Source organism: Oncorhynchus masou, unplaced genomic scaffold, assembly GCF_036934945.1.
Source record: "Oncorhynchus masou masou isolate Uvic2021 unplaced genomic scaffold, UVic_Omas_1.1 unplaced_scaffold_5714, whole genome shotgun sequence".
Taxonomy (NCBI): domain Eukaryota; kingdom Metazoa; phylum Chordata; class Actinopteri; order Salmoniformes; family Salmonidae; genus Oncorhynchus; species Oncorhynchus masou.
The window spans coordinates 1-7500 of record NW_027012132.1 but is presented as its reverse complement, the minus strand read 5'-3'; the positions used below and the strand labels follow the sequence as shown (position 1 = coordinate 7500).

General features: G+C 47.6%; 1 protein-coding gene across 1 annotated transcript in view; it reads right to left on the bottom strand.

Annotated features, from left to right (window-relative positions):
* The window catches only part of LOC135536199 (protein TBATA-like), a gene marked incomplete at its 3' end in the record, with an annotated part of 13366 nt that extends 8890 nt beyond the window's left edge, over positions 1 to 4476 (bottom strand). Inside the window, exon 1 of the mRNA XM_064962576.1 lies at positions 4415 to 4476. The remainder of the gene's footprint in view (positions 1 to 4414) is intronic.
* Between the last annotated feature and the right edge of the window lie 3024 nt (positions 4477 to 7500).

Genomic DNA, 7500 nt, shown 5'->3' with positions numbered 1-7500 from the left:
TCAAGGTTTTACTGCTAACCTACAAAGCATTACATGGGCTTGCTCCTACCTATCTCTCTGATTTGGTCCTGCCGTACATACCTACATGTACGCTACGGTCACAAGACGCAGGCCTCCTTACTGTCCCTAGAATTTCTAAGCAAACAGCTGGAGGCAGGGCTTTCTCCTATAGAGCTCCATTTTTATGGAATGGTCTGCCTACCCATGTGAGAGACGCGAACTCGGTCTCAACCTTTAAGTCTTTACTGAAGACTCATCTCTTCAGTGAGTCATATGATTGAGTGTAGTCTGGCCCAGGAGTGGCTCGATGACTCATTGCGAGCTCACAGAACAGAGCTCCGGGCAGCCGAGCGGAAATGGAGGAAAACTCGCCTCCCTGCGGACCTGGCATCCTTTCACTCCCTCCTCTCTACATTTTCCTCCTCTGTCTCTGCTGCTAAAGCCACTTTCTACCACTCTAAATTCCAAGCATCTGCCTCTAACCCTAGGAAGCTCTTTGCCACCTTCTCCTCCCTCCTGAATCCTCCTCCCCTCCCCCTCCTCCCCTCTCTGCAGATGACTTCGTCAACCATTTTGAAAAGAAGGTCGACGACATCCGATCCTCGTTTGCTAAGTCAAACGACACCGCTGGTTCTGCTCACACTGCCCTACCCTGTGCTCTGACCTCTTTCTCCCCTCTCTCCAGATGAAATCTCGCTTCTTGTGACGGCCGGCCGCCCAACAACCTGCCCGCTTGACCCTATCCCCTCCTCTTTCTCCAGACCATTTCCGGAGACCTTCTCCCTTACCTCACCTCGCTCATCAACTCATCCCTGACCGCTGGCTACGTCCCTTCCGTCTTCAAGAGAGCGAGTTGCACCCCTTCTGAAAAAACCTACACTCGATCCCTCCGATGTCAACAACTACAGACCAGTATCCCTTCTTTCTTTTCTCTCCAAAACTCTTGAACGTGCCGTCCTTGGCCAGCTCTCCCGCTATCTCTCTCAGAATGACCTTCTTGATCCAAATCAGTCAGGTTTCAAGACTAGTCATTCAACTGAGACTGCTCTTCTCTGTATCACGGAGGCGCTCCGCACTGCTAAAGCTAACTCTCTCTCCTCTGCTCTCATCCTTCTAGACCTATCGGCTGCCTTCGATACTGTGAACCATCAGATCCTCCTCTCCACCCTCTCCGAGTTGGGCATCTCCGGCGCGGCCCACGCTTGATTGCGTCCTACCTGACAGGTCGCTCCTACCAGGTGGCGTGGCGAGAATCTGTCTCCTCGCCACGCGCTCACCACTGGTGTCCCCCAGGGCTCTGTTCTAGGCCCTCTCCTATTCTCGCTATACACCAAGTCACTTGGCTCTGTCATAACCTCACATGGTCTCTCCTATCATTGCTATGCAGACGACACACAATTAATCTTCTCCTTTCCCCCTTCTGATGACCAGGTGGCGAATCGCATCTCTGCATGTCTGGCAGACATATCAGTGTGGATGACGGATCACCACCTCAAGCTGAACCTCGGCAAGACAGAGCTGCTCTTCCTCCCGGGGAAGGACTGCCCGTTCCATGATCTCGCCATCACGGTTGACAACTCCATTGTGTCCTCCTCCCAGAGCGCTAAGAACCTTGGCGTGATCCTGGACAACACCCTGTCGTTCTCAACCAACATCATGGCGGTGGCCCGTTCCTGTAGGTTCATGCTCTACAACATCCGCAGAGTACGACCCTGCCTCACACAGGAAGCGGCGCAGGTCCTAATCCAGGCACTTGTCATCTCCCGTCTGGATTACTGCAACTCGCTGTTGGCTGGGCTCCCTGCCTGTGCCATTAAACCCCTACAACTCATCCAGAACGCCGCAGACCGTCTGGTGTTCAACCTTCCCAAGTTCTCTCACGTCACCCCGCTCCTCCGCTCTCTCCACTGGCTTCCAGTTGAAGCTCGCATCCGCTACAAGACCATGGTGCTTGCCTACGGAGCTGTGAGGGGAACGGCACCGCAGTACCTCCAGGCTCTGATCAGGCCCTACACCCAAGCAAGGGCACTGCGTTCATCCACCTCTGGCCTGCTCGCCTCCCTACCATTGAGGAAGTACAGTTCCCGCTCAGCCCAGTCAAAACTGTTCGCTGCTCTGGCCCCCCAATGGTGGAACAAACTCCCTCACGACGCTAGGACAGCGGAGTCAATCACCACCTTCCGGAGACACCTGAAACCCCACCTCTTCAAGGAATACCTAGGATAGGATAAGTAATCCTTCTCACCCCCCTTAATGATTTAGATGCACTATTGTAAAGTGGCTGTTCCACTGGATGTCAGAAGGTGAATTCACCAATTTGTAAGTCGCTCTGGATAAGAGCGTCTGCTAAATGACTTAAATGTAAATGTAACGGAAAGGCTCTGGAGCAACAAACCACCCTAGCTGTCTCTGCCTGGCCGGTTCCCCTCTTTCCACTGGGATTCTTCTTGGCTCTGTCCGGGGGTGTCATCGGATGGGGCCACAGTGTCTCCTGACCCCTCCTGTCTCAGCCTCCAGTATTTATGCTGCAGTAGTTTATGTGTCGGGGGGCTAGGGTCAGTTTGTTATATCTGGAGTACTTCTCCTGTCTTATCCGGTGTCCTGTGTAAATTTAAGTATGCTCTCTCTAATTATTTCTTTCTCTCTTTCGTTCTCTCTCTCGGAGGACCTGAGCCCTAGGACCATGCCTCAGGACTACCTAGCATGACGACTCCTTGCTGTCCCCTGTCCACCTGGTCGTGCTGCTGCTCCAGTTTCTACTGTTCTGCCTGCGGCTATGGAATCCTGACCTGTTCAACGGATGTGCTACCTGTCCCAGACATATTATTTGACCATGCTGGTCATTTATGAACATTTGAACATCTTGGCCATGTTCTGTTATAATCTCCACCTGGCACAGCCAGAGGAGGACTGGCCACCCCTCATAGCCTGGTTCCTCTCTAGGTTTCTTCCTAGGTTTTGGCCTTTCTAGGGAGTTTTTCCGAGCCAACGTGCTCCAACACCTGCATTGCTTGCTGTTTGGGGTTTTAGGCTGGGTTTCTGTACAGCACATTGAGATATCAGCTGGTGTACGAAGGGCTTTATAAATACATTTATAATATAAATACATTTTGATTTGATCTTGCGAAAATGTCAGAAACCCTATTTCTTTGTTAGAGTATCGCAAAACAACTTTCACGGCACCCCCGACAATACTAGGATATGATGGGGACCAGAAGAACAGAACAGGCCATAACATAAGAAGATAGACAAAGGAGGCAATGACTAACAAGTACCTGAGACAGCAACAGACAAGACACAGAGAAAGTGACAGAAGAGGGCAGATGGAGAGAGAACAGAGGTGGGTTGAGCCCACAGTAGACTGTATCACTTCAATATGCTCTACAGAGAGAACAGAGGTGGGTTGAGCCGACAGTAGACTGTATCACCTCAATATGCTCTACAGAGAGAACAGAGGTGGGTTGAGCCCACAGTAGACTGTATCACCTCAATATGCTCTACAGAGAGAACAGAGGTGGGTTGAGCCCACAGTAGACTGTATCACTTCAATATGCTCTACAGAGAGAACAGAGGTGGGTTGAGCCCACAGTAGACTGTATCACTTCAATATGCTCTACAGAGAGAACAGAGGTGGGTTGAGCCGACAGTAGACTGTATCACCTCAATATGCTCTACAGAGAGAACAGAGGTGGGTTGAGCCCACAGTAGACTGTATCACTTCAATATGCTCTACAGAGAGAACAGAGGTGGGTTGAGCCGACAGTAGACTGTATCACCTCAATATGCTCTACAGAGAGAACAGAGGTGGGTTGAGCCCACAGTAGACTGTATCACTTCAATATGCTCTACAGAGAGAACAGAGGTGGGTTGAGCCCACAGTAGACTGTATCACCTCAATATGCTCTACAGAGAACAGAGGTGGGTTGAGCCCACAGTAGACTGTATCACTTCAACTTTTACACGTTACCTTTATATACAGGACGAGAGAGGATGGTAGGGAAACAGAGAAGGGCAGACCAGAGAGACGTCAACAAACGAGAGAGAGAGAGAGAGAGAGAGAGAGAGAGAGAGAGAGAGAGAGAGAGAGAGAGAGAGAGAGAGAGAGAGAGAGAGAGAGAGAGAGAGAGAGAGAGAGAGAGAGAGAGAGAGAGAGAGAGAGAGAGAGAGAGAGAGAGAGAGAGAGAGAGAGAGAGAGACCCTCAGTATCTACTGTATTTGAGTATTGGCAGTGGTGTCTGCTGTCGCCGGTGGCCATGTGCAAATGACCTGAAAAATAACTCATTGTCTCAATGTTCTATTCTGTCAATGTTCATTTCAAAATGCAACAAATTCATTCTTCTAAACAGGAATTCTGGAAAACCTGGACATTTTTTTGAGAAGTTTCCGGGAGGTTTGCAACCTTTTATAAATTCACCTGTTCTGTGTCCGGTGCTGTATCTGCCTCGAACACGCTGTGTCCTGCAGGCAGGGAGAAAGGTGCTCCTGAATTCGTCCTGAATACCTGACTCTTGATGAGCGGATGGGGAACAGTGAGGTGGTCACGTACCAGTCGTCATTCACCATGCACACTGGAATCCCATTTAGACCTATAGAGGAAAAGAAAGGCGGAGGCTGGGTCACAAATAGCACCCTATTCCCTATGGACCTTGGTCAAAAGAAGAAGAAGAAGTGCACTACATAGGGAATAGGTGCCTTGGTCCAATACGGTCTCTCACCTTGGATGTGTGTGACTCTGTGTGGGTGAGGGTTGTGTCTGGAGAAGAAGGAGTGTGACCTCAATGTCTAAAGCGTGGACTGCCCCTAGTGGCCATGTTGGAAACGTCCGCCGTGTACGACGTAACATTATCGTCGTGATGACCCGTGTTCCTGTCAGATGTTTTCTTTTCACCACAGGGATCTGGGCTGTTAAAGACCGACATGACGATCTGTGAGAGAAAGGTTCCGGGACCACCTGCTTTTGGATAAAAGCGATAGCAAATGGTACTATTAGAGACAGATCAATTGCCATTGCCATTCCACACTATACAACCCAAAGCCTTGTCATGTACAGTGTGCACAATACTGTATATAAATAATATCATGTTGTCATCGAAACTTGAGAAGTCATGTGGACTTCAATAATTTATTTTTTAAATAAAATATCATGATTTTATAAGGTATCTTTAGGTCTAGAGTTTTGTTAAGCAAGACATGAAAAATAACAAAAATCTGATGTCTTTAAAAAAAAATAATGTTTTATTAAAAACTCTTTAATAAATCAAATATAAACTTATCCTACCTCAGAAAGTCCACATTGCCTGTCCACAGTCTTCAGACTCTGACTTAGTGTCCAATGTTTCCCATGTTGCTAGGAGACTCGGCTCTCAACATGAACAAGAAAAGCATCCCTCAACAATGGGGACTGTAACTTCCACCCTGTGCATTAATCCCTGAGGAAATCCATGTATATTCTGAGGCCACACACAGGGGCTACATTCCAAATGGCACGCCATTACCAACACTGAGTATACAAAACACCTGCTCTTTCCATGACACAGACTGACCAGGTGAAACCAGGTGAAAGCTATGATCCCTTATTGATGTCACTTGTTAAATCCACTTCAATCAGTGTAGATGAAGGGGAGGAGTCAGGTTAAAGAAGGATTTTTAAGCCTTGAGACAATTGAAATAATACAAGATTAGTAATAACATATTAGGAATACAGACAGGCAGACAGACAGACAGACAGGCAGGCAGGCAGGCAGGCAGGCAGGAAGGCAGACAGACAGACAGACAGACAGACAGGCAGGCAGGCAGGCAGGCAGGCAGGCAGGCAGGCAGGCAGGCAGGCAGGCAGACAGACAGACAGACAGACAGACAGACAGACAGACAGACAGACAGACAGACAGATTGAGATAACAATAACATAACATCACACTTTTTCAGCTGTGAGTTTTTCTATAAAAAGCCCTTTCCATATCCCTCTATTTTCAAGTCATTTCCATGATGTGGAGGAGAGGAAATTGAAATGAGCCATCATGCCAACTGGCCCCTTATAAACCCCTAGAGAAGAGATAGGGATTATGTCGTAAGCAATTCAACTGCGTGAGTGGAAGTAAGGTAATGAAGTCAGTCTTTCATCGGAGCCTTTCTAAATGTTTGTTTCTATCTGACACGCTTTGGGAATGTTGATCAGAAACAGGACTGGCTTACTTCTACTCACACGCAAATGGCCTCCTGTAGGGACGGGATTCTACCCACAAAATATAGGACAAAACACACATGACAACAAGAGAGACACCACAACACTACATAGAGACCTAAGACAACAACACAACATGACAACAAGAGAGACACCACAACACTACATAGAGGCCTAAGACAACAACACAGCATGGTAGCAACACAACATGACGACAAGAGAGACACCACAACACTACATAGAGACCTAAGACAAGAGAGACACCACAACACTACATAGAGACCCAAGACAACAACACAACATGACAACAAGAGAGACACCACAACACTACATAGAGACCTAAGACAACAACACAGCATGGTAGCAACACAACATGACAACAAGAGAGACACCACAACACTACATAGACACCTAAGACAACAACACAGCATGGTAGCAGCACAACATGACGACAAGAGAGACACCACAACACTACATAGAGACCTAAGACAACAACACAGCATGGTAGCAGCACGGTAGCAGCACAACATGCCAAATGACTTAAATGTAAATGTAAATGTATGACGACGAGAGACACCACAACACTACATAGAGACCTAAGACAACAACACAACACAACATGACAACAAGAGAGACACCACAACACTACATAGAGACCTAAGACAACAACACAGCACAACATGACAACAAGAGAGACACCACAACACTACATAGTGACCTAAGACAACAACACAGCATAGTAGCAGCACAACATGACAACAAGAGAGACACCACAACACTACATAAAGACCTAAGACAACAACACAGCACAACATGACAACAAGAGAGACACCACAACACTACATAGACACCTAAGACAACAACACAGCATGGTAGCAGCACAACATGATGACAAGAGAGACACCACAACACTACATAGAGACCTAAGACAACAACACAACAAAACATGACAACAAGAGAGACACCACAACACTACATAGAGACCTAAGACAACAACACAGCACAACATGACAACAAGAGAGACACCAAAACACTACATAGAGACCTAAGACAACAACACAGCATGGTAGCAGCACAACATGACGACAACATGGTAGCTGCACAACATGACGAAAACATGGTAGCAACACAACATGGCAACAACATAGTAGCAACACAACATGGCAGCAGCACAACATGACAACAACATGGTAGCAACACAACATGGCAACAACACAACATGGCAGGAGCACAACATGACAACAACACAACATGGCAGCAGCACAACATGACAACAACACAAAACATGGAACAAACATTACTGGGCACAGACATCACAC